Source organism: Tachypleus tridentatus, unplaced genomic scaffold, assembly GCF_004210375.1.
Source record: "Tachypleus tridentatus isolate NWPU-2018 unplaced genomic scaffold, ASM421037v1 Hic_cluster_2, whole genome shotgun sequence".
Taxonomy (NCBI): domain Eukaryota; kingdom Metazoa; phylum Arthropoda; class Merostomata; order Xiphosura; family Limulidae; genus Tachypleus; species Tachypleus tridentatus.
The window spans coordinates 25,652,920-25,679,282 of record NW_027467782.1 but is presented as its reverse complement, the minus strand read 5'-3'; the positions used below and the strand labels follow the sequence as shown (position 1 = coordinate 25,679,282).

Here is a 26,363-nt window from a genome sequence, read left to right as displayed (position 1 = left end):
TTTTGGTCAAAGTCTCGTAACAAGATCCGACTGATATCCCACACTCTTCAACAAGCTCCCTGACAGTCAGACGTCGATTTTCTCGCACCAGGGTGTTGATTTTGTCGACGTGTGGGTCGTCAGTTGACGTGGAAGGACGTCCAGGACGCTCTTCATCTTCAATGGACTGTCGACCATCCTTAAAACGTTCAAGCCACTTGAAACATGCCGTACGCTTCACAGCAAAATCACCGTAAGCCGTGTTAAGCATAGAAAAAGTTTCAGTCGCAGATTTTCCAAGTTTAACACAAAATTTCACAGCAAGTCGTTGCTCCTTCAGGTCATTCATTCTGAAATCCGCCAAACGAAAAAATCGCACTTCACTTAAAACCGCGCAGCTAATACACTAATGAAGATATCTGCAATTGGGAAATGGCGTCGTAATCAGCTGATCTGTGCGAACCTAGCGACACCAAGGGGGTTCCCCTGGAACCAACTGGAGCCGCGCAATTCAAACAGTCCGCGTATTTTTTTAACAGACCTCGAAGTTATAAGCATTTTAATTTTTTTAACAAGATATCATGATGACTCAAGGTTGACCGTGTTTTTCTTTTAATCCCAGGACTCCATAGATTGAGCTGGTTTTAGCAACTCTTTATAATTTCAGTCTCATTATAAAATCTGCATGCCTATCTAAGTACCCCAACTTTGCAATGCCTTCGTATATCACTGGATTGAAATGTTATTTTATTTAATAGAGAAATCTATATTATCCTAATTAAATGTCATTTTTGTGTCAGGATGAAAATGATAATAAAATCAAAGGATTTCGTTTTCAATGTTTACATATGTATTATAACTTCATCTTTATTTCAGTTCTTCGTTAATGACATAGGAAAATTATGTTTTTTAACTATATTATAACAGTAATGGTATATTATTAAAAAGATTTGGAAGCTGATTTGAATAGAATTAAGGGAGAATTGATTATTTGTTAAATCATGATTTTTCCAAGTCTTTAATTTATGAAGTTACGTTTAAATGGACAGTTGTATATTTCTGCACAATAATCTTACTTGTTTTGTATGTACTACATATGTAAAAATAGCCCCTTGTTAAATAAATTTGGTACGAATTCACAGAACATATGCTTTTCTTGTTAATATTAAGTAGTTATAAACAATGCACCACAAATCCAGTGGAAGCAACTGTGATAATCTGAAATTTAATTATAACACACAGACTCTGATCTGTGCAAAACTATTGGTGCTGGATTTAGTTTTCTGAAAAACGTGTGTAGCTATTTTTCAAAATTAATTTACAGCGGGAAAAACATACGCACAAGAAATGATGAAAAGCTTTGAGAACGTTACAAAGCTGCAGGAAACTTTCACAGCACGTTTTGACTATTACAAAACAATCTTTGTGTTGCCTACCAAGCAGAAAATGGAAACGAGAATGCAGAGATGTCTGTGCTTCGTGTTATGTTTGCTTGGTGGTTCTCTGTGCACAAGGTAAAATAAAATGCAATGCAATTATTCCATGAAACAGTAAATGAGTTCCTCAAACAGAAACTCTACAAGAAGTGATGCTTTAAGCTTAGTTTGTCATGTGACTCAATGTGTTACAATTTAGAATGTTTATAAATATAATGTAGTGAAATGTAAATTACAGGAATGTTAGGTATATAACATTTGCATACTTCAACACTCTTGTCCCCTTATTTTAGGCTTGTTTTCAAGACAACTTTAATTTACATTTATCCCCAATTAACATGTTACAATGCAGCCCATGAAACAAGACTCGCATATGATGTTCTCATGAAACTAAAAATAATTGTCATAGAAAATAAAAACCCTTGTTCAACTTAAATACAATAAAAGACGTTAAAACTTGCAATAAGTAACATATAAGGAAAAACAAATGTTTACAATGCTATAAAAGTGGAAATTCCTTCTAATACAAGAAGTTTAGATTAAATGTAACATGTTGAAATCGCAATAGAAACAACAAATTTGAAAAGAAACGTGAAAATGACTGTAAACATCAATGTATGAAATAACACCGCAATGTTGATTGTGCGTTTACCAAGAGTGAAATAGAAGCAATCAACAAATTAAAACTTAAAGCTAAACAGTTAATAATACAGCAATATATATTGTATAACAGAATTAAACTCAATGATTGAACTTCGACAACAATATTAATATTGTAAATACATAAAACATTTAACAAAAAAAGGAACTTATTTTAAAATACAAGAATTTAACCATGTGTATTATGTACATATGCATAGATATTGAAGAAAAAAAGGCAGTGAAAAATAATAATTTTAAAAGTAGAATAGCTTATTTATATTTACACGGGAAAAACAACGAACGGTAACTCATAAACGATTAAAGACTTATAAACTTGCAAGGCGCGTTAAAAAAGCTGAACAACAGTATGTGTGTGTGTGTGTGTGTGTACATATAAGTAAATCCATGGAAAAATAAAGGAAATCAAACATAAAAAGCATACATATACATAAAGTGCTTAAATTAAGTGTTGGTTGGAAGGAAGCAGGATGTGAGAGAAGCACTTGAAATTGAAAAAAAAAAAACGTAAACCATTCGTGTGTAATTTTAGATAACATGTGACTGAAATAGTCATTCTGAATTTTTATAGTTTATTAACTAAATGTGTAATAATCACACAATCTCACATTTTCTTATTGTAGAAGCAGAACAAAAAGTGTATTATAGCTGTGATTGCTTCACAATTTTGGTGTGGAATGTTTAAAAACGAGTGGTGTTTAATTAGGAGGTTTCGCAGGCTACACAAAGGAGATTTGAAAATTTTTATATTATAAAATGTATTTTTAACTTTAATACTTTGGTCTACTTTCATAATTTTTATAGTCGTGATCAAGTTCACAGTGTAGATCGTTTTTTTTTTGTCAATTTTTTAAAAAGTAATTTGGAGAACTATGCAAGAGTTTGTTGGCTGTGGTTTTTATATTTGTACATAAATTTTCACAATGTACCACAAGAGACTTTGTGTGCTGCCGTAATTATTAAGTTTTGTGTTGATTGTATTTTATTTATGTGTTTCAGTCCTATGCTTAACCATACTGGAAATGCATATTCGATAGTATATATGTTTTGTAGATTTTTATTATGTTGTCTGGTGAGGTTCCTTGGTTTTTGCAGATTAGATTATTTGCATAACTTGTGCGTCTCTAGTTTTTTTTTTTAAATATGTTTTTTGCATGTTTCATCCATGCTAATTTCGTATTGAAGGTTAAATCTAACAGGTTTGTTGTGGTCTGGAGAAGTGTTTCGCTCGTGTGTAATTTGGAAGGATCTCTTTTATGTTTTGTTTGTGAATGTAACTAATTGATTTTTGGTAAGTTTGGTTTAACACAATATTTCTGACAGTATTCTTCAATATTATCTAACAACAGTTGTAGATTTGTCGCTGTTACGGATGGGGTGGGAGCGCTTTTTCAGACCACAATATCGTCCGCGAATTGTGATGCATACTCCAAGTTTGGGTGTTTTAAGGGCATATTGATGAACAGAATAGGGCTAATTACCCCTCCTTTGGGGACACCAACCTCTGGAATAAAGGAGAAGGTTCCCCTGATGAAATAATAATCAGTGATATCGAGAAAACCCACTTGTAGAGAAATATATGTTAAAACGGCATCGTTAGGTTCACAAAGGATGACTAAAGGTCGAAACGTTGTTCGCTCCTCTACGTAAAATATATTCTCAACCCAAACGAGCCGTTTTTTACATATATAAGGTTCCGCTGACATTAATTTTCCAACTTCTCTTTTCCAGGACTCCTCGGTGTGGATTCCTGTACTTGGTGAGGGGACTTCCCAGGGAAGGTTCTGTTCTGTCTGGATACCTTCTCTGGGACCTAAACATCCACTCACGTGTTTGCCTGCGTGGCGACCCGTGAAAGGGAGAAGAGGATCCTGGTGGTTGAGAGGTCCAACCCTAACACACTACTTTGGCCTGCAGACGGGCGGCCTTAGGGTGGCCCTCCTTGGGTCAATCGGCTGGTCCACTTGGGCTAGAGTCAACCAAGTACCAGTGTTGGAAGTTCTCAACGGGTGTTATGGACATTGTGCCTGATGCTGGTGTTTGGGTATAGTGCTCCACATTGTAGTGCGTCCCCTCGTAGGGCTCTATGGTGTGTGGGGTCAGTGGGTACCAAAATTTTCCTTTTTTCTTCTGGATCCTCTTTCAAAAAATTTATATAAAATAGCGACCACGTCATGAAGACTCTGAGCAGAACTCTTCAACATCTGTAACACACGTACCTCATTTTCTGATATTACATTCTCTTTCAGAAAAACCTTTAGGGCAATTGTCCCCCTTTTTATTCAGAAGGGACTAAAGGGTCTTGCTGGCTCTCCAAAGTCAGTAAAGAAGTTTCGATCTGGAGATATATTAGTTGAAACATCCACAACCCACCACAGTAAACTCCTCTTGAATTCAACAGCAATTGGGGATATACCTATTGAGGTTACCCTTCATGCTACCTTGAATTCATCACGAGGAGTTATTGTTGAGAGGGATTTGAAGAACATCCCCGAGTCAGAGATTCTCACTGGTCTCTCCACTCAAGGAGTTTCTGCAGTGAGGCGCATTTCCACTCGCAAAGATGGAGTTACACTGCCAACAAATACCTTCGCTTTGACATTTACATCATCACGTGCACCTGCCACCATCAAGGCAGGTTATCTAATTCTCAGAGTACGGCCATACAATCCAAACCCTCTCCGATGTTTCCCGTGTTAGAGGTTCGGCCACTCAAAGACATCATATCGTGGTTCCCTGACATGTGCTCGTTGTGGTGGCAAGGACCACGATGCCTATAAAGGTGACATGGACCCACATTGCGTCAACTGCAATGGTTCTCACCCTTCCTATTGTCGTTCTTGCCCAAAATGGTTGGAGGAAAAGAGGTGCAGCGTTTGAAAACGACTCATAACATTAGTTATCCTGAGGCTCGGAAATTGCTGCCCGCCACTCCATCTCGGACATATGCTGCTGCACTTCGTTCCACAACTACAGTGGGAGTGCAGACAGATATCTCTGTGCCTCCAAGAGAATCGTTTTCAGAAAAATGAAAAGCCTTTTGACCTGCATGGTTAAAAAGGTTGATGAATCGACTTTAACACCCATCTCTGTTTCTCCCATACATTCCAACAAACTTCAAGATACATATCCTTCAGTTTTAAATACAGGCATTTCTTCTGATACATCTTTTTCTCCCACCCCAAGAGGCAAAACAATCATTCGTTCGCCCAATTCACCTGCACGTAAATAAAATGGCCACCTTGATACAATGGAACTGTCGAGGTTTTCGTTCTAATCTGGATGATATCAAAACACTGATTGCTTCCTACAATCCTGTATGTCTTTCTTTACAAGAAACATTTCTAAAACCTGCTGATACAGTCACCATTCGGCAGTTTTCTCTGTACAGAAATGACAGGCTGTGTGATGGACTAGTACATGGAGAGGTGGCATTATTGGTTGACTAGCATGTGTCCACCCTGTCTTTGTCACTCAACACACCCTTGGAGGCCGTAGCCATCCGTGTTTCCTTGGGCCATACCATCACTGTTTGTTCTCTCTACCTGTCCCCTGGAGAGACATATGATCAATCATACTTTGATGCTCTCGTTGAACAGTTACCGTCTTCATTTCTAATCCTGGGGGACTTTAATAAACATCATCCCTCTGGGAAAGTCATGTTATTGATGGGAGGGGTCGCTCTGTAGAGCGTATGCTCTCTGATCACAATCTTTCTCTTTTCAATACTGGTTCTTCCACTTAATTTCATGCACCTAGTCAGTTATTTACCGCTATTGATCTCTCAATTTGCTCCCCTTCATTATTCTCCCATTTTTCATGGAGGGTTGACAATAATCCACTAGGCAGTAATCATTTCCCTATACTTTTGAGAGAGACTGGCCGAGGCCGATGCCACCCTACCCACGTGCCCCGGTGGAAGCTGGATCAGGCAGACTGGTCCACTTTCACTGCTCTCGCAGAACTTGATCATGCCATCGTGAATCAGCCATAAATAGACGACTGTGTGGCAGCTGTAACTGGCTGTATTATACAAGCAGCTGCTCAGTGTATTCATAAAACCTCGACACGTTTTCCACAATATCCTCGTCCGTGGTGGAATCCTGCTTGCCACAAAGCACGGAAGGCTCATAAACGAGCCTGGGGTACTTTTCATAGATATTCCACACTTTCGAACCGCATCGCTTTTCAACGGGCCCGTGCACATGCTAGGTGGGTAAGACGTCAAAGCCAGAAGGAATCTTGGATTAAGTTCACAACTAGCATATCTTTTACCACCAGTTCCAAGGTCATATAGGACAGGATTCGAAAGGTCAGTGGGCACTACAATTCTGTCCCCCTCTCGATTTCACTTTCTGAAGGTCAGGAGGTGGCTGATGTCCGGAGCATTGCTCTAGGTGAAATCTTTTGCCGGGTATCTAGCACTAGCACTTCTGCTTGTTCCTCCACCTTCTTGGCCATCAAGACTCGGGCAGAGCGTTCACTTCTTTCCTTTCGAACTGACTGTCTTTTTGACTATAATTGTCCCTTTACACTGATGGAACTGAAAATGGCCCTTCATCAGTCTGGCAGTACATCTGTTGGACCTGATGATGTACACTATGACATGCTGCACCATCTATCTCCTGCTTCTCTTGATGTCCTTCCAATTGTCTTTAACCAGATCTGGTAGGATAATGTTTTTCCTGATGCCTGGCGCCAGGCTATTATTTTACCTTTTTCTAAGCCAGGGATAGATCCCAAGATACCTTCAAACTACCGTCCAAATGCTTTGACGAGCTGTCTCTGTAAGACCTTAGAAAGGATAGTTAATGCTCGTCTTGTTTGGTTTCTCGAATCAAACAACCTCCTCTCGCCCACCCAGTGTGGGTTCCGACGACAACACTCCACCACAGACCACCTAATTCGTGTTGAAACATCAATCAGAGAAGCCTTTCTCAAACGCCAACATATTGTATCAATATTCTGTGACATTGAGAAGGCTTATGGCACAATATGGAGGTATGGCGTTTTGCGAGACCTCCATACATATGGGTTACGTGGCTATTTACCCATGTTTATTAAAAAAAATTTAGTGGACAGAAGATTCCAAGTTGTGTGGGTTCGACACTCTCCCGTTTTTTTGTACAGGAACTTGGAGTCCCTCAGGGCTGTGTTTTGAGTGCCATAATTTTCAGTATAAAGATAAATGCCATCACTGAACAGCTTCCTCTCACTATTGCGAATGGGATGTATGTTGACGACTTTCACATCTCATGTCAGTCGTCGAACATGAGATATATTGAGCGGCAACTACAAACTGCCCTCAATAGTGTACTGAAGTGGACTATGGCGAATGGTTTTAATTTCTCTCTCTCTAAAACCGTTTGCATGCACTTTTGCCGCCAACGGGGAATTCACCCTGATTCTGAACTTCATATCGGTGAAGTTTCGCTGCCAGTGGTCCCTGAGACCAAATTCTTGGGGCTTATCTTTGACTGCAAGCTAACCTTTATGCCACACTTAAAGCAGCTGCGGGTCAAATGCACAAGAGCACTGAACATCCTTCGTGTCCTCTCTACCACCAGTTGGGGAGCAGATTGATGTTCTATGTTAAAGGTATATCGTGATTTTATTCGATCAAAACTCGACTATGGATCAATGGTCTATGGCTCTGCCAGACCCTCGGCCTTAAAGATGCTGGTCCCCATTCATCACCAAGGACTTCGACTCTGCACTGAGGCTTTCTGCACCTCTCCAGTTCAAAGCTTATACGTTGAATCTCATGAACCTTCTCTGCATCTTCGCCGTTTGCAACTATCTTTACTATATTATTCAAAACTTCGTTCCTTACCAAAGCATCCCACCTGGGGATGTGTTTTCCTTTCTCAGTGGGCCGTACTTTTTCAGAACTGACGATCTGCCATTGCTCCGTTTGGCCTTCGCATCCAGGCGCAATTAGATGAATTGGGTCTGTCCTTGAATAACATTGCAGATTTCACGGGTCAGCCCATCCCACCATGGTTTATTACAGTCCCCAAATGTGAACTTTCTTTCAGTCATCTGAAAAAAGCAGATACTCCAGATTGGAAGTACCATCTTTTATTTTATGAACATCTTTCAAACAATCATTCCGTTCCCATTTATACATATGCTTCGAAATCAGGTAATTCAGTGGGCTCTGCTATAGTTTGCTTCGGTTCGGCGGTTGTGCGCAAAATCCCCTCTACAGCTTCTGTGTTCACTGCTGAACTGTATGCCATAATCTCTTGCCCTGGATCATATTGAAGTTGACCAGTACTCCAACTGCACTATTTATACTGACTCGCTTAGTTCTATACTGGCCCTGGAATCGCAACACGTTGGCTCACACCTTGTTCTCGCTGATATTCAAAACCGACTGGCCAGTTTCTCATTAACTGCTACTTCTATCCAGTTTTTCTGGATACCAGGCCATGTTGGTATTCGTGGGAACGAGCTTGCAGACACGGCAGCTAAATCTATCTGCTCCGGCACTATCACCACTGTGCTTATTCCGTATATGGACTATGGTCTTGTATTCAAGGCTCGGCTCCGTACCAGCTGGCAGTCACTTGGAGTGAACAACGCGACAAGCTTTTTCAAATGAAACCTTATATTGGGCTTTGGCCATCTAGCTTCCGTTAGGTTCGGAAAGAGAAAGTTGTTCTGACTAGACTATGCATTGTTCAAAGTTTTTTAACTCATCGTTTTCTTTTATCTGGAACTGATGCACCAATGTGTAGTTTGTGTAACACTCAAATCACTATCAGTCACATTTTACTTTCTTGCCATCGTTACACATCTCAACGACGGCAATATTTTAAATATGTTTTTTTTTTTCCCAGGGTGTATCTGTAACATTGGACAATGTTATTGGTTAGGGTGACACTGTCCATCTTGATGAAGTTTTTCGTTTTTTAATGGCCATTAATCTTTTTAATCTCATTTAAGTGTTGCATATTTATTTATTACACCTTTTTAATTGTGGCTCCTTTTTTACAGTTTCATTATCTCCAGTTCAATTTGACATTGGAAAATGACCAGAACATTAAATAACTCGACACCAGGACTGGAAGGGCCAACTTCAGGTGACAAACGCTGCTGTTTGAACTATCCGTTTGTCGTCCTGGCGAGTTGTTATTCCACTTTTGCTGCATGTCTTTTAAACTTTTATTACTTTACCCTTTGGTACTGGCCATAATGACACATAACCCGGAACCAGGACTGAAAAGGCCAACTTCAGGTGACTGACGGTGGTTTTTGAACTTACCTGTTAGTCTTCCTGTCGGGTTATGATCATTACCATTGTGCTTGAGTAAGTACTTTACAATTTATTTTACTCTGCTTTCTCTCTTACCATTGTAAACTAGGTGTCAACGTTGGTTTTATGCTTTTTCTGTTTTTCAATGATGTTTTGTTTTACCTTGATTTCTTTTTCTATATTTTACTACATTTAATTTATTTTTACCTTTTTACCGGACGTTTGGCGCAGATAGCCTAGCTGTTTTGTGCCATAAAGCACTAAATCAATCATACAACTATCTTCCAGGAAGTGAGATAGCCAGGTGATCTGTGGTCTGTCTCTATATTTTCTAAATTCATTTTTAATTCTGGTAATTTTAGAGTTATTTCTAAACAATTTGAGAGTCTATTACTAATTATTCTTTCGAGAATTTTTCCTACACAGCTGGCCAGGCTGATCGGGGAGTAATTGTTTGGTTTACTTGCTGGTTTTCCTTTTTCATGGAACACAAAGACTATTCCTTGCTTCCAAAAAACCTGGATGTATCCAGAACTGAGTGATAAGTTAAAGATTGCTGTTATGTGTTCACACGGTCCCTGAACGCCTTTTCAAAAAGGAGAATGGCTTGTATGTCATCCTCTCCTGGTGTCTTGTCTTTTGTAGATTTTATTGTTAGTTTTACTTCCTTTCCTCTTATTGTTATTGCGTGTAATTTCACGCAAAGCTATACCAGGGCTATCTGCGCTAGCCGTCCCTAATTTAGCAGTGTAAGACGAGAGGGAAAGCACAAGTCATCACTACTCACCGCCAACTCTTGGGCTACTCTTTCACCAAAGAATAGAAGGATTGATCGTACAATTATAACGTCCCATAGCTGAAAGGGCGAACATGTTTGGTGTGACGAGAATACAAACTCGCGACCCACAGATCACGAGTCGAACGTCTAAACCCAACTGGGTAAATTGGTACATGCTCGCGCAAGTGTTGAATGTCATAGAAGAGCGCGAAGGTACTTTTATTACACATGCGCGCGCAGGTACATAAATTGGTATATGCACGCGCAAGTGCTGATTTTCGTACAAGTGCGCGCAGGGGCATAAATTGTTACATGCGCACACAAGTGCTATAAATAGTACAAGCACGCACAAGTCCTTATTTTTGGGCCTGGCATGGTTTAGCGCGTTAAGGCGTGCACTTCGTAATCTGAGGGTCGCGGGTTCGCGCAAAACATGCTCGCCCTCCCAGCCGTGGGGGCGTTATAATGTAACGGTCAATCCCACTTTTCGTTGGTAAAAGAGTACCCCAAGAGTTGGCCGTGGGTGGTGATGACTAGCTGCATTCCCTCTAGTCTTATACTGCTAAATTAGGGACGGCTAGCACAGATAGCTCTCGAGTTGCTTTGTGCGAAATTCCAAAGAAACAAACAAACCTTATTTTTGTAGATGCGCGAACAGGTGCGAAAATTGGTATATGCTCGCGCAAGTGTTGATTTTCGTAGAAGCGTGCGCATTTACGAAAATTGGTACATGCTCCCACAAGTGTTGATTTTGATACATGTGCGCGCATGCGTGTTTCAGATTTTGTTTTCTTTACTATTTACACGTGTGGATGATTGGAGTAGAGACTGTGATTTTTTCTTTCATTCAACAGATATAGATATACAAGGATTAATTTGCTACATGTTTTAGTAACTGCTGGTTTTGCAACAAGATATTCTGATTCTTCGATTGTTTGTGAATGGAGTTTTTCTCCTGCTACGTAACATAGATGAGCGTGTATCTGATTTTAAGAAAACAAATAATAATTTATTGTCTGCAGTATATTAATAAGCAATGTGAACTAGTTTTATACATATGATTCTGTACGCTTTTTTATACAACAAAGTAACAGGTTAATATGAATTTTATGAATCAAACGTTTTTCAATCCGCTTTTGACGGTGAGGTATGTAATTCTCTTCAGTTGTATTTACAATGTTGGTGTCTTATACAAGGGTTCTAATGCAATATCAAATTAAAAGAACACGTGAATTTGTGTTGCAACTAGGGTTAACATTTTTTTACTTTATATAAAAAAATTTCGAAATAATAGTATTTAGAATGTGATTCATATAGTGAAATTATCTTGTAATGTAAAAGCATTGAATTTTTCATATTATAATTTTGCCCTTTCTCTGATACCATTATCTGCTCTGTTGTTTTCTAATAATAAACAAACTACAATTAATATTCTTTCATGATGCATGTGTATATGAATCTTCTAGCATACCAATTCTCAGGAAGTTACACGAAACACAACTTTTGTCAGAAATAAAGTTACAATAACATTGTTCTAACAACAATCCGGACAGTTGAATCAAGTTCTTAATGCCAATACATAATTCAATATCTTTTCGTCAGATCAAGCCAAAAACAAGTAATCCAAACACCCAAGGAAACATGTTGACCTAATCTGATTTATTGTTGATTTCCTTTCTTTTGAATAGTTTAACAAAACGATTCAAGAGCTATTTGCTCTGAAAATTCCTTAACTTTGAACGAAAATACTATAATGACAGCAGTCAATCAACAGTATACACTGCCAATTGTAGTTTACTATTGTTTGACTAAAGAATGAAATTTGACCTTACTCTTATAACACACCCATGATCCAAAAGTGTAGATCACTTTTTTTTTGTTTATTTACATAGGTAGAAGAAGACAGATTAAGAAAGATCCACGAAAATAAATCGTCCCTCCTCAAAGGAACAATACAACCAGTGATAAATAAATTTGGACAGTTTTTCTGACTTCTTTCACCAGTGTCATTTCATTCACTTTGGTGGAGAATTGTTCTTTCCCTCCTTTCTTCCTGTTATTTCCAGTTCTCCCAGGAGATCTTTAGTAAGTTTCTCAACATATACAGAGTTGATATATCCACAGTTAAGATGCCCTGCTTATAGCTTTGTCCTTATTCAAACATGAGAAAATTATATATTTCCTGTCATCAGTGCTCATACTTTGGTAAGTTAGACATTTATGTCCTCTGTCATCTGAGTTACTTCAGATGAATTGAAAGTTAGTTACTGATTGGTACTTTGTTTTTTCTGGGTAAACTTAATTGTCTTGGATGTTCATTACTATTACTATTATAATCCTAATTTTTAGAAGTGCAGGACTTAATATGTGCCCTTCATTGTCCTTCTTAATTTAGATATCTGTTAAGTTAGACATTAATTGTTAATGTGTTTTTTTTAGTAATTCTGGTCAATTTGCACATTCTTTATTATTCCATACTTTGTGGACTAGATACAATTAGATTGTTTGCCCATAAGATATTTATCAGTATTTTGTTAACTGAGTATGATTTAATAGTTTCTCCATTACACAGCTTTACTACTTGTAATATTCTATTTATTCTGTCCAATTGTTTTTCATCATTGTTAACTGTATATCTTATTATCCTAATTTTCATCAGTGGTACTTAAAATCTTTTGACTTGTAATGTATTCATTTATTTCCCATGACTAAACTTAATTTTGGCTACTTCAATGTTTGTGATACTAGAAACCTAATTTAATCCCAGTAATCTACACTTTATTGTTCTGCCCCATAGTGTCCACTTTACTGATAGCTGTTTGCAACTTTAAGTCCAATTCTCAAATTCAAGACCCTACCATTCAGACTAACCTTGGCTCTAAGTTGTGTGGAGGTACGAACTTTTTTCTGACTCTGAGTCTTTGCACACTTCATTCTGTGGATTATTGGCTCCCGCTTGCTTCCATCCATTTGAAGAGACCACACTACTCTGCTCTAACAAGATGCACTATTAAATAGGATTCCTAATGATGGAGAGAAGTCTCTTCTTACCCTTCTCAATACCTCATTCATGAGTTCTTCTTTTCAACCTCAGTAAAGTTTAGCTTCCTCCTTCATCTTCACGTTTGGAATGAATAATTTACACATCCATCATCTTCCAATCTCTGGTCTACCATGGAGTGGTCACTCCATACCACCTTTACTGAGGTTCTTAAGCTTTGTCCCACTTTTCTCTACTTCTGCTGGGATGGTCGTTGTTATGGTGCATTACAACATCTTCAAAGTGTCACTTATACCATAAGGCCAGTGGTACCAATTCCAGGTATCTGTGCTCATGGTCACCACATTATGATTGTAACTTTTCATTTTCCTGGCTCCCTAAATTTGGTGTTAAATTTATTATATTCTCCCAAGTTTCTTCTCATGGAGTGGCCTCTCATTTTGTGGGTGTCAACACTTCCTACCTACATGTATGGCTTCAGTCAGTTCCATTGTCTCAGCCCAGTCTCTGGTTGAATGTGTTACGTTTTTCCTTTCCTGATTCATCAAGCCTCTGTTATCTGTCTATTACCACAGATAACATATCTTTTGAAATTTGTCTCTTTCTCATTGTTTTTTGCACTTCCCACCTTTCCCTATTATTCACCCAGTTGTTAAATAAAGACTTCTCTACTTCAATTGTGTCTAGCTATTGGGCGACCTTACTGATTACCCAACATTTCATCTGGCTTCATTTTTTTCCTTTCTTTTCCCTCCTTTTTTACTTCTTTGAATTGTTTATTGTGATCTAAATGTGGTCCTTATTGCTCTTTCCTCCATATAAACTTTTGTCTTCATGTTCTATCTACGTGCTCTTCCTGAAGACCTCTTTTCTTCCCGTCCTTCCTTGCAGTCATAGTTCAGCTACTTATGTCATTAATGTTACCCACTCATTACATCATCCCTCTTACGTCATTCTTTATCCAAACTGGTCCTTCTTCTCTAAGACCTATGCCAAAATTTTAATTGTTTTTTACTCTCTCACCTTTTCTTAACCTTCCATTTCTAACCTAAATTCCCATTCCAGTCCTGATCAACTTCTTTGTCTGATTCATTCCTTAAGATGATATATGGCATGTACTGTCTCCTTTTGGGTTCACAATCCCAACCTTTTATTCCCTGGAACCATTCCATTTCCAATGGCCTTTTCCTTTTTATGCATACTGGTTTGGTTCATCAACTTCTGTTTGAACTTATCTCTGATAGGTTGCCATATCCACAACATCCCATCACATTCATGCCATTACTATGTCTGTTGTTGCATGCCTTCACTGTCCTTTAAAGGAGATTGTTAAGGCTGCAATGTAGACTACTCCTAGTACTTTGGTCATTCATCATATTCATGATCTCACACATGGACTTCCTACCATTTCAACTATACACACATTCTTTTGCCTTTGACTGGATAAGTCTTTTCACTTTTTTCGTTTTCCTTCCAGCATTCCTAATCTTCACCAATACTATAAGAATTCTATTCTCCATTGGGTGTCAGCTGGTGAGCTATACATTTTATAAAATTTTAAATGGACAAAAGGAACTTATTATTTCATCAAGGATGTCCCTTCCAACTCCCAAATATGTTCACCCCTCACAACTCATGTATTCATTCAATCTTTTCTTAAACTCAGTTTAAAAAAGTAATCCTATCTAAATTTTAAATAATTCCAACTCTAACAAAGTTTCAATTTATGCTCCCTTGTTCTACTGTTGTCACTGCTAGACATGAAAAAGTTTGAATGATAAATATTATCAATACCCTTAATAAACTCAAGCACTTAATCAAGTCCCCTCTGAAGTTTTCCTCTCTAGAGAATTCAAGTTTAGATATTTTTAATCTGTCCTCATAGGACAATTCAGCCATCCCAGGTATTATGTTAGTGTTTCCTCAGAATCTTCTCTTACAATTCAATATCCTTCTTGAGGAAGAGATATAAAAACTGTATAAAGTACTCTAAATTTGACCTTGAAAATGATCTATACAGTGAAACAATAATACCTCTTGTCTTGTATTCAGTATTTCTATATATACTACTACAAATCCAATTAACCATATTGCTAGCTACAATACACTGCTTAGATGACTTAAGTGAATCTTTCTATCACAACATCATGATATTTTTTTTTACATGCGGTATTTAATATATTCGTATTTAAGTTTTAAAAATAATTTGAATTGAGAAAACCCACACACATTACATTTTGGACGTGTGAACATCTGCCATGTATTGGCCCAATACATTAAATGATCTAAATCTCCTAGTAAGTCTGCAGCATCTCTGATGCAGTTAGCAACACCCCAAAAACCTTCATGTCATTTTCAAACTTCAAAATTTCATTACTCATTCCAGAATAAATATCATTAATACAAGTCTCAAATAGCAGATAACTCAGTAAAGAGCCCTGAGACACACTACTTGTTAGTATGACCCAGTCAGATCTAATTCCATTTATTACTGTTTTCTATCCAATTTAACAACATTCCTCCCAGAACCACATATTTAGTTTTTGTAGCGAGTGTTTTGTAAGGCATCTTATCATCAGATACTTCCTGAAAATCAAGGTAAACCAAATCCATGGTATTTCCTTAATTAACCCTTTCAGTGATATTTGTTAACCAAGACTTTCCCTTGCTGAAAGTATGCTGGCTCTTTCATATTATGTTAATCTGCTTTAAGTGAATTTGTAATGCGTCTTTAATTACACACTCCAAACACTTTCCAACTACTGATCTAAGATTAACTGGCCTACATATCTCAGGATGGCTGGTATGGATATTAACACTTTTACTAATAAAGCAGAGAAGAATGTTACAACCTTCTTAGGTCATTTTCAGGTTAATCATACCAGCTGTCCTGAGACACATTTTTACTTTAAGTGGGTTTCTCATCATCGAGAATAACTGGCCTATGATTGCCTGGGAAATGTTTATCACCTTCTTTAAATATTAGACTAACATCCAACTTCCAGTTTTCTAATACTCTTCAACTACTCAATGACTTATAAAAAGTATTAGCTAGTGGTTCATAAGTATAATCTTTAAGTTTCTTTAAAACTCTAGGATAAAAGTTGTCTGGTCCAGGGATTTATCAATTTTCATGTTTCCCAATTTTAGTCTTACAGTTTCAGAACTTCAAATGATATATTTTACATCAATATCTTTCTCATACATTAAGTGCTCTGGTTTGTCCATTAAGTTTAAATTTATTGTGTTTATTTTGTTTATCCCAAATATGATTGCTTAAACTTTACTAAACCATACTGGAACTGTCCTGTATTTTATGTATAAAATACGCATGTCATGTATACATATCAATTATTTACCTTAAGTTCTTACCACATCTGTTCAAGATCACCTGCCAGCTCTTTAACCAAATCTACAGAACTAGATCATGTTTCATTCCATCAAAATTATCTTTACCAAAATTTGGAATTAGGATATAATTCGTCTTCAATTTTACATGTAATAAAATACCAAACCTAATAGTTCCATATCTGCATGTACTTAAAAGTTCACCAACCACAACTCTATCCTATTGACTTTAGAAATTAATATTAAATCTAATATAGATTCCTTTATTCTAGGTTCTGTCACCAGTTGGTGTACAAAAGAATTCTGAACTTTTTCCATAAGCCTATCCCTCTCATTGTCAGATGCAAAATTTTCCCAGTCGATACCCCTAAAAGTAAAATATCCCATAATAACATCTTTTCATTGATATCCATTAACACTAACTCAAGCTGACTCAACCTTATTGCTGTTATCTTTAATATATTCTAACTCAACAGAATGTAGTTCACTCCTCACACATAAAGCTACTACTCCCACTTTTTTTTCAATATTCTATATCTAGTAAATAATCTGTAGATTGGTGTTTCAAACAAATTTCCTTCATCAAAATTGTTCAAACTTAACCCAGTCTCAGTGATACCCATAATAACAAAATCATCAGCTTTTCCCAGATGGGTATTGATAGATAAAATAATAAACTAATTGGTTGGAACAGGTCCATCTCACATGGGATCTTTTCATGATGTTGGAGTAAAATAGATGCCTCTGTTCTCATTAATTACAGTTGCAGAAGGTTCTGTCTGCTTCTAGAGGTGAGAGTGGGAGACTTTGTCCAAAAAATATAAATAAATCAAAATTAGTCTTTTCTTTCTAGAATGATTTCAAATTGTAATATGAAACTATACTCATAACAGTATACATCCATTTACAATTAAACTTTACTTTTCTCCCCATTTGACTACCCTTTGAACTGTAACTATAATTCGTGCCATTATAAGTTGCATCACTCAATATGCACGTAGCTCTCATTATGCTATTGAATTACACTACCCATGAACTACTTACTACCTAGTTGCTTGCATTCGTGTCTTGTAAAACATTTTTATTACATTATTATTATTATTTATTTCACCTAATCTAATCTTAATTAACCTTACAAAATCCCTATTTTTACATTTTAATTACCTTTGGAGTATTGAATAAAGAAAAAACAGGAAAAACAAGAAATAAAGTACTTGCCTAATCTATTTTTTTCTTGGTGTCAAATGTTGAGAACACTTAAGCATATTTTTATAGTAATGATTGCAATGTACGAAATATTTTGTTAATTAACGAATACACCAAAGAACATAGACTAATAACATGCAAAAGGAAGATAAGTTTCTCAAACAATTACAATATTTCTGGCTTTCTAACTATGCAACAAAAGCTGTTACAAATTCACCCAAGTTACCTGTTGTGATTCCCATGGTAACAAATGTTGTATTGTAAGAGAAACTGACACTTGTCTGTAACTTAATACAAAATGTCATAGAATAGATCAAACCTTGATATTCTATTAGTTACAGGTAAAATGTAAAAGATAACTATTAACAAACAGAGGATGTGACAGGTGGGTGCAGTAAGAGGGGTCTGATATTCTATGACAGCTTTGTAACCAAACAAAATTGAAAATTATGAAAAATTATGTTTTGTCTGAGCAATCAAGATTTTACAGTGAGTAACTTTAATTTTGTACTTTATGAATGTGTGATGGATAAAACAGATGAGAAAAGATGTCTAGAAAAAGTGTCACACTCTGAGAAACACAGTATTAATTAAATATTGTCCTGCAATATAATTGCAGAATTAAGATCATAAAACTTAAAGTATTAAAATATAGATTATTAGTTGAAACTTTACACTCTGTTAATTCATTTAATGATGTCAAAAAAGCACATTAATAAATTTTGAACATAAGACACTAAAGCTTTGTTTCATGCACAGTAAAGGACACCCAGGGCAAAAGGGTTAAATCTCAAATTCATATTAACAAATTAAAAAAACAGAAGTTTATCTAAAACAAACAAGTAGAAACAACAGAAATCAAACACAAGTTAAAAGTGATATTAATTTGTGATCAGTCATGGTCCAAAGTTTGTTGCATGAAGAATGATTTAAAAACACATGTCTATACAACAGAATGTCAACTGAGAAAGTTAGCATAGTGCTAGAGTGGCAGTAGTTAGCAATGCTAGTAATAAATGACACAATATGATTGATGGAGGGTGGTCACATGATCAGCACATGTTCTGAAATGGTAAGAAAATAAAGGAGTAGAAAAGACTGGTGCACTGATTGCAAACATTTTTATAGCAATGCTTAAAGGGCAAACCAAGACTGAAATAGCTTTGGGTGAGAGGAAGTAATGTTGTTTTGGAAAAAGACATCAGTAGAAAAAGATGTTGCAATGGTAGAGAGTAATTTGCCACTACAACCAGAATAGAAAAAAAAATACTTTGACAATCACAGAAATCCAAAGGGTGATTTTTAAATTACTGAAATACAAAGTTGATAACTTACCACACAGTAAATGAATATGTGTGAGGCTAGGACTTGAAATTAATGTTAATGAACAATACAATATATAAATTCAAAATAATAAATATTTCAATGAATATTGAATCAGGAGTAAAAAGCAACAGACTTAATCACAAATTCACTAACAACAATTAGTAATAATCAGAAATAATATTCTTCATCAATATCTTGTGAACTAACTTGTGAAAGCTCAATGTAAGATTGACATTCACTTGTTAGATCACAAGATTACAAACCATGAAACTGTAATTTTCATAATGTACAACGTTTATGATATCTGTACATCACCACCAGGGAAAACTGATGCCAGTTTCATATTACATGCATGTGTACTCAAATTAAACATGATCATTTAGAAGGTAAGCTATTATTTTAATGCAATTAAAAATTCAGAGATAAACTAGACAATAGAAGGAATAATAAATGAATGCTAACAAAACCGTAACTGAATATAAAAACATAATTTATTATCTCACAGTGCTGATGTAGCCTCTTTCTTGTAACTTGATTATACAAGTTACATGGTTTTAATTTTGTCACTTGACAAAGTATGTATATCTTACATTAGATGTGAGACAATTATGGTAAGGTACTCATGATGACTCAATCTTATACTTATTTTATTAATCAATATTCACAATGTTAAAACTTTAAGAAAACACAAATATTTTATACCAAGCAGTTATAGCCATATTATATTCTCTGAGTACATGCATCTTGACTGTGTAAAAGGATCTGAGAATGGTATCTGTAATAATTAATTTAAACTCAGCTAAGCCAATACAAATTTAACAGGTGATTACACACTGTTCATTAACAAGTCCCAAAATTGTTTTATAAAAACAGCTGTTTAATATGCATAAATTTTGTTCAATAATAACTGCTATTCAAGTTTGATAACAGCTGATTAGCATGTGCCATTTTTGTTCAACAGGAACTGTTGCTCAGAAGTAGTACCAATTAATTGTATGTGTAAAGTTTGTTAAACATGAACTGATGTTTACATTTTGTACCAGCTGTTTAGTATGACTCATATTTATTAAAAAAACTGATGCTTAACTTGGTAGTGGCTGTTTATCTTCTTAAGATTGCGCAACATGAAAAAATATTTAAACTTGGTAAAAACTGTTTAACACATCAATAGACGTTAACCACCTGTTAACAGGATTAAATGTAATGTATTTCTATATCAGTTCCTGCTGAATTGTCAGAAACATGTTAGACTCAACATAGTTCAAGAGAAGCTAACATAAGAATACTAACTTGTCAATAAGAAGTAGTTACACACACCATTATTTCTTTTACAATGATATATATATATAGATTCTTTTTCAACTCTCCTTTCAATTAACACAAAAGGCGTTAATATTACTTGAAAACCATTGTTAGCTACATAACTTAAATGTTTTTGTTCTTTACGTTTAAAAAATCTGAACATTAATGAATGATGATTTTTTTACTAGTGTAATGTTTTTCCAATTATTTGATGTTTTGAACACAGGGTGAGACCTCTTCTTTCCATTTCATAATAAGATAAATATTTGTTTGAAGGTGTTTTATTTTATTTGCAATGTATGTTTCTTTCATGTGCTAATTAAAACATCCCTTTACAATTTATAAAATAACTACTGTAGAGAACATTACGTTATAGATTTCAAGAAACTTACCATTGGAGGACTACAATATTGTTAATATAAAGTTATTAATAATAAAAATTCAATTATAATAAATAAGTTATTACAAGTAAAACACACATCAACACAACCCACATTTCATCATCCTAAACATCTTTCTACAGTTCTACATACATCTATTATCCTCACATTGTTCTTCTACTATTTCCTCAGCCTCTGTTAAACCTTGTAAGTGATCTGTATCAGGTTTGGTTTCATACCTTTTGAAATCAAATAGGTAGCATCAAATCTGCTCACATTACAGAAAGAAACAAACAGTTCATATTAGACATTATCAAAAGAAAAAGATTCAAAATTGAAATTTATCTTCATAAAATTTCCATTCTTGTTTGCAGTTTGATAGATAGAAAGCTTACAAAAACACATACATTAAATAAATACATAATATTTACTTTCTTTAATAAGACCAAACTTTAATAACCTCTGATGAATATATATTTTGGATATGTACTACATACAAATTTAAGCATACTTCACAAGCTTATTTCAGATAAAGAATTCCAAAAACTAATGAAGTGTTCTCTTTAGTAGAACAGAATATCACCTAGTCTTTACAGTTAATAGTCTCACTAAATTTTGATACATCTTTTTTGGTAATTCAGATCATGTTTTTTGTTTGTTTGTTGATTTTATAAGAAATACAAAGACAGTTAAGTGAAGATACTGAATAACAATATTAACAGAAAATAACTTCTGTCCTTTACAACCAGCTGTTCCAGCAACTGATGTCATTATAATTATTAAATTCAATACATGTGTTCTCTGACACCCTTATACCATTTGAGTTACTAAACACTGAACCTACTGACCTATCTAATGTATGACAGTAATTTAACAGGTTGTAGTATAATAATTATTTAGTGTCACTGTTATTTAAAATACAACTGTAGATCAGTGGAAAGAATAAAAGCCTTTATAAATGCTGACAACTAATAAAACACATAGTAATTCAGGAATAAATCATCAACACATTGATTTTATTTTATCTGTGAATCAGGTAGTTAATGCAATAAAGCATCATCTATCACATAATGAACCACAATGAAACAACTATTGATCTTTGTTCAAGAAAACTTTGAGAAAATATACATGTAAACACATGTGTATACTGAGCATCCAATTAAGTAAACAGTACAACTTCCAAAATGAACAGAGAACTAAAAACAGTTTTACAACTAATACAAATGCTACATTAAATATACAAATAGTAACAAGGTTAAAGGAAATGAATGATCAGTGGTCAAGAAATGACTTTCAGTTTTCTTTCAATAAAGTTTTAAGGCGTTTTCCTCTTTCAGACATAAAATTCAGTACAATTATCCAAATTGGACATAGTAGTCTTATACAGAATGCATAAATTAATGGATAAATGTTTTAAGAAAGCAATTTACTTAAACTATAATTTCACTTTACAAAAGGAATGTAACGTTTAGATAAACATCTGCCAAAACTCATGATGATACACGTTGTACATTTAGAATATTTCAGTAGTTTATGCAATTTCATGTTTACATGGAGATTACAAAACTGGTCAGAATGACCAAGCAGATATACAGGTTTAATAAAGTATAATCTAATTGATTATGGATTATGCACGTGGATCACAATCAGTCGTCTGAATATTTTAGTTTGAAGTATATGTTTTTTTAAATTCTTTAGATACACTTACCATTTTGGAAACTTTTTGTAAGCCTAATTTTCTTTTCACTTTTGATAAAACACCACCAGTGACTTCATCACAAAAAATGCTCTTGATTGGATGCTGTAAAAAATTACTTTTTATAAATTTACTTACTACAGTTAATTTTAAACATGAGGTATAAAATCACGAAAAATGTTTATAATACGTAATATAAAGTTTGTTTTTCAATGGTCCATAATTAATCTTTTTGTTAAAATACAGTTTACTACTAATTATTTTGTATTGGATACTTTTGTATTAAGGTGGTTAATTACCTCAGACACATTTCAGTTACATTCTTAACCATAATGTTGGCAAGTCTTTCTGCAATTTTATATCAAATCATATTTCTTTATTGAAGAAATTATAATAAAATAAATAGATTTTATAATCTTAAAATCGTTTTCTATGGGAAAAGATTAAGTATAGAAAATCTTAGTGATTTACATAAAAAACATAATTAAAGAAAAAGTTATTAATTCAAATTCTGTTAAACATTTATGAAACAAAAAGTAACTTCTGAATACAAGGTGACAAGTGCCTGCAGGATCAAACTACTTCATGAGAAAGATAATCAATACATCTTGCTCTGATCCACCAAATACTTATGAAGTAGTATACAACTTTGGTCTTCATACACAAGAAGGAATAGTGATGTATATAGGACTGTTCAGAGTGATGCAACTTAAACTGATTATCAAGTAAAAAAGAGGAAGTTATCTTTCTATTCAAGTCACTAGTTGGTCCTCGATAGTCTTCACTTGAAATATTATCTGAGCTTTGTCTGAGTAATGACACTGATTTGTTGTAAATTGTTCACACCACAGCTACTAAAATTACTCCAGGGATGGAAAGGTTATATTAAGATTTCTTCAGAAAAGATCAACAGACAAGGTTTTCAGTATGTTTAAGTGGGTGATACTAATGAATCAGGGAGATAATCCTGTCAGTGTACTATGTAGTGCTGGCTTGTGACTCTACACAATATTTTATGCACAATATCTTAAGGAAGATCCAGAGGCATGCTCTCCCAGAAATATTTAAAATAAGAAACACCATTCTCTCTATTTTCTGGTCTTTTTTTAAAATAAGGGTATAAAAAGTGATTAAATTTGCAATGAACATGTGATTTAGCATTTTCTGCATTAGGTGTAAAACAACTTTTCATAAATGTCATAACGTTTCACCTTTTGTAATGTGAAGATGCCTTTGGAGTGTATTATCCAATGTAAACTTTTATATACGTTAGAATCATGATTTATCTGGGCGATGAAAATACAGCATTAGAACATTTAAACATGAGGTACAGCTCAACACAAGTACTTGTTTATAAAAAGTTATTCTGCATTTTCAAAGATTTTGTTGCTCAAAAATTATATCACAATGATCCATTCATTTACTCTGAATATGTAGATGAAGATCAAAGTTACAAAATAGCAGGTTATGCTCTAATTAATATATATTAAATGAAAGTGTTATTTTTCTATCTCACTTTTTGAACAAATGTAATACTTTTTATTCACTTGAAAGAAAAATAAAGACACTAAAATATAACTAATTTTTTATCTTTAACCCACACATCAATTTTAATACTTACACAAAAAGACACAGTACAAAATTTGTTCACAAGCACACATCGTTACTCAGTATTTCAAGTTTGGTATTAAATCTTTCTTATACAATACTTAACGGAAAATTACATACAAACAGAGGCTTTAAAGAAGTTTGATTTTTATTTTGTTGTTGTTTAATAAATGTAACAACACTATCAACCTTATAATAACATTACTTGAAAATAACAGACAGCTGTCAGTTAGGTTTGCACTTAGCTGAGCCAATTTTCTATGACAGTTAGCTTTAGAAATCTCTATACAAGTCATACTTATTCACCAAGCTGATAACATATCTCTTACAATACACAAATATTGAAAAATTTATTTACAAGGAATTTTCCAAACATGAATTCAAGTGTCAACTCTATATATTTCAATGTTTTACACATTTTACTAGTAGGATAATATTATTTGTGAATATAGATGTCTGTCCATTGTATACAATTATGAATAAGAAAATAAATTTGTTTTTAATTTTTGTTTCAATTATGTCTGTTGTGTATATTTTTTTAAGTCTGTTCAGAAACTAAACGTTTTGTTGAGTTCTAAGTATTTATGTGTTTGTAATTCAGCACAAATATACACAACAGGCTATCTTTGCTTTACCCACCATGTGTATCAGAACACAGAACCAATTTTCTAGCATCAAAAGTCCACACACTGTGCTGCTGGTAATAGTGCAAGAATTCTAAGAACTCTGTTAACAAGTGCAAAAACATGAATAACTCATTCAAACTTTTGACATAGGGTGTTATAAAGTCATTCTGTTGTTAACAAGTATATAAAAAAAGATAACTGTTTGAAAATGTGATAAGCACTCATAATACGAACACTGCTGTAAGATTATTAAAGTTACACCTTTTATAGTAAGAAGAAATATTTTAAAAACAAGTACAACATTTCATTCTCTCATGCAATCATTCTCAAGAAGAAAAGTTTTTATGATAAAGAAGGTTCTAGTAATTATATCAACACTCAACACCCTTAAAATGTGTTTAAAGAACTTTTAGAAAAACTATCTATATTAGCAGCCAAATATTTGCTTTTTGTGGTTGTGTAAGAAATGTAAGTGAAGTATTACAACTCTAAATATTTTGGTGCTTTCTAATAATCAACTACAGTTCAGAAAGATTAAGTACAGTAAAAATAATTTCTACCAGAGTAACTCTAACTGACATTTTCATGTTGAAAGGCACCTTAGGGGCTGAATCAGTAAATGAACAGATCAATCACACCTAGGATTCCCTGTTCTTAATTTTATGGCAGCATGTTCCCTTAAAATATCAAAAGATATTACAAATAATCATTTCCATATTTTGAATCCTTAGCCCCTACATTTTCAGTGTCTTATCAAAAACTCTGAGAACCAGTATAAACCCTCAAAAAGTATGAAAGCTGAAAGATTTTCTTTTTAAATGCCCTATTTACATTCCATTTTCATGGAAGTGTGATCCACAATTGTTTTTATCCAATTTTGTTGATAATTTTACCCAGTTTGACTGTAATTCCTCCTCATTATCAAAATGCAGATTTTCTTATTGCTACTCCCTTTAAATGGACTGTACCAATAACCTTTTATTGATGGGTCAATCATAAATGTTAAACTCTATGTGTTAAACAAAGAAAGTACTTTTACTAATTGATGTAGTCTATCAAAATGTTTATTACCATAGTAATTCATGAATATTTTAATTTGAACATGAAGCATGGTCCTCAGAAACCAGGAAGTTTCATGGCAACAGATACACAAGAAACAAGCAGTTGAGTGAAGACAAGACTAATAAGCTTAATAACAGTACAACAGGACCAAGAAAAGAAATATTACATAAGAAAATATCCACAGTGGTAATATAATTGTTGATATAGACAATCTATCAGAAGTAGCAAGGGAGTTTTGTCAGTGTTTGTGAGAGATTGGTTGGTTGATTTAGAGTTTTATAGCACAAAGCAGTTAGGCTATCTATGTCAAACATCCAGTAAAAAAAGTAAATTTAGTAAAATTCATAAAAGGAAATTATGATAAAACAAAACAATGTTTAAAAAAACAATATACAAATAGCATAAAACCAAAGTTTACATCAAGTCAACAACATTAAGAGAAAGACTACAGTTATTCAAGTTGTAAAGGACTTTCTGTAGTGAAACTGTAATTATCATAACTCACCAGTAGGACTAACAGGTAAGTACAAAAACCACCATTAGTCACCTGTAGTTGGCCTTTCTAGTCCTGGTTCCAAATTATTTGATGTTATGGCCATTTTCAAAAAATAAAGTAACAAAAAAGTTTTTAAAAAAGTGTAGCAAAATTATAGACAGGATAACTAATGGGTAGTTCAAACAGCAGCATTAGTCA

At 34.5% G+C, this 26,363-nt stretch overlaps 1 long non-coding RNA gene across 7 annotated transcripts in view; it reads right to left on the bottom strand.

The window, feature by feature from the left end:
* LOC143242912 (uncharacterized) overlaps positions 1-26,363 on the bottom strand; it is a 99,682-nt gene that overhangs the window by 59,175 nt on the left and 14,144 nt on the right. For 4 of the 7 annotated variants that reach the window (XR_013023442.1, XR_013023439.1, XR_013023438.1 and 1 more), the window contains exons 2-3: positions 22,386-22,478; positions 19,622-20,945 (exon numbers count right to left, since the gene is read on the bottom strand). This is a non-coding gene — a long non-coding RNA (uncharacterized LOC143242912). Of the gene's footprint in view, positions 1-18,290; positions 18,913-19,621; positions 20,946-22,385; positions 22,479-26,174; positions 26,244-26,363 lie in introns of those variants that run through there. The other 3 variants (XR_013023440.1, XR_013023443.1, XR_013023437.1) reach the window with 3 other exon arrangements.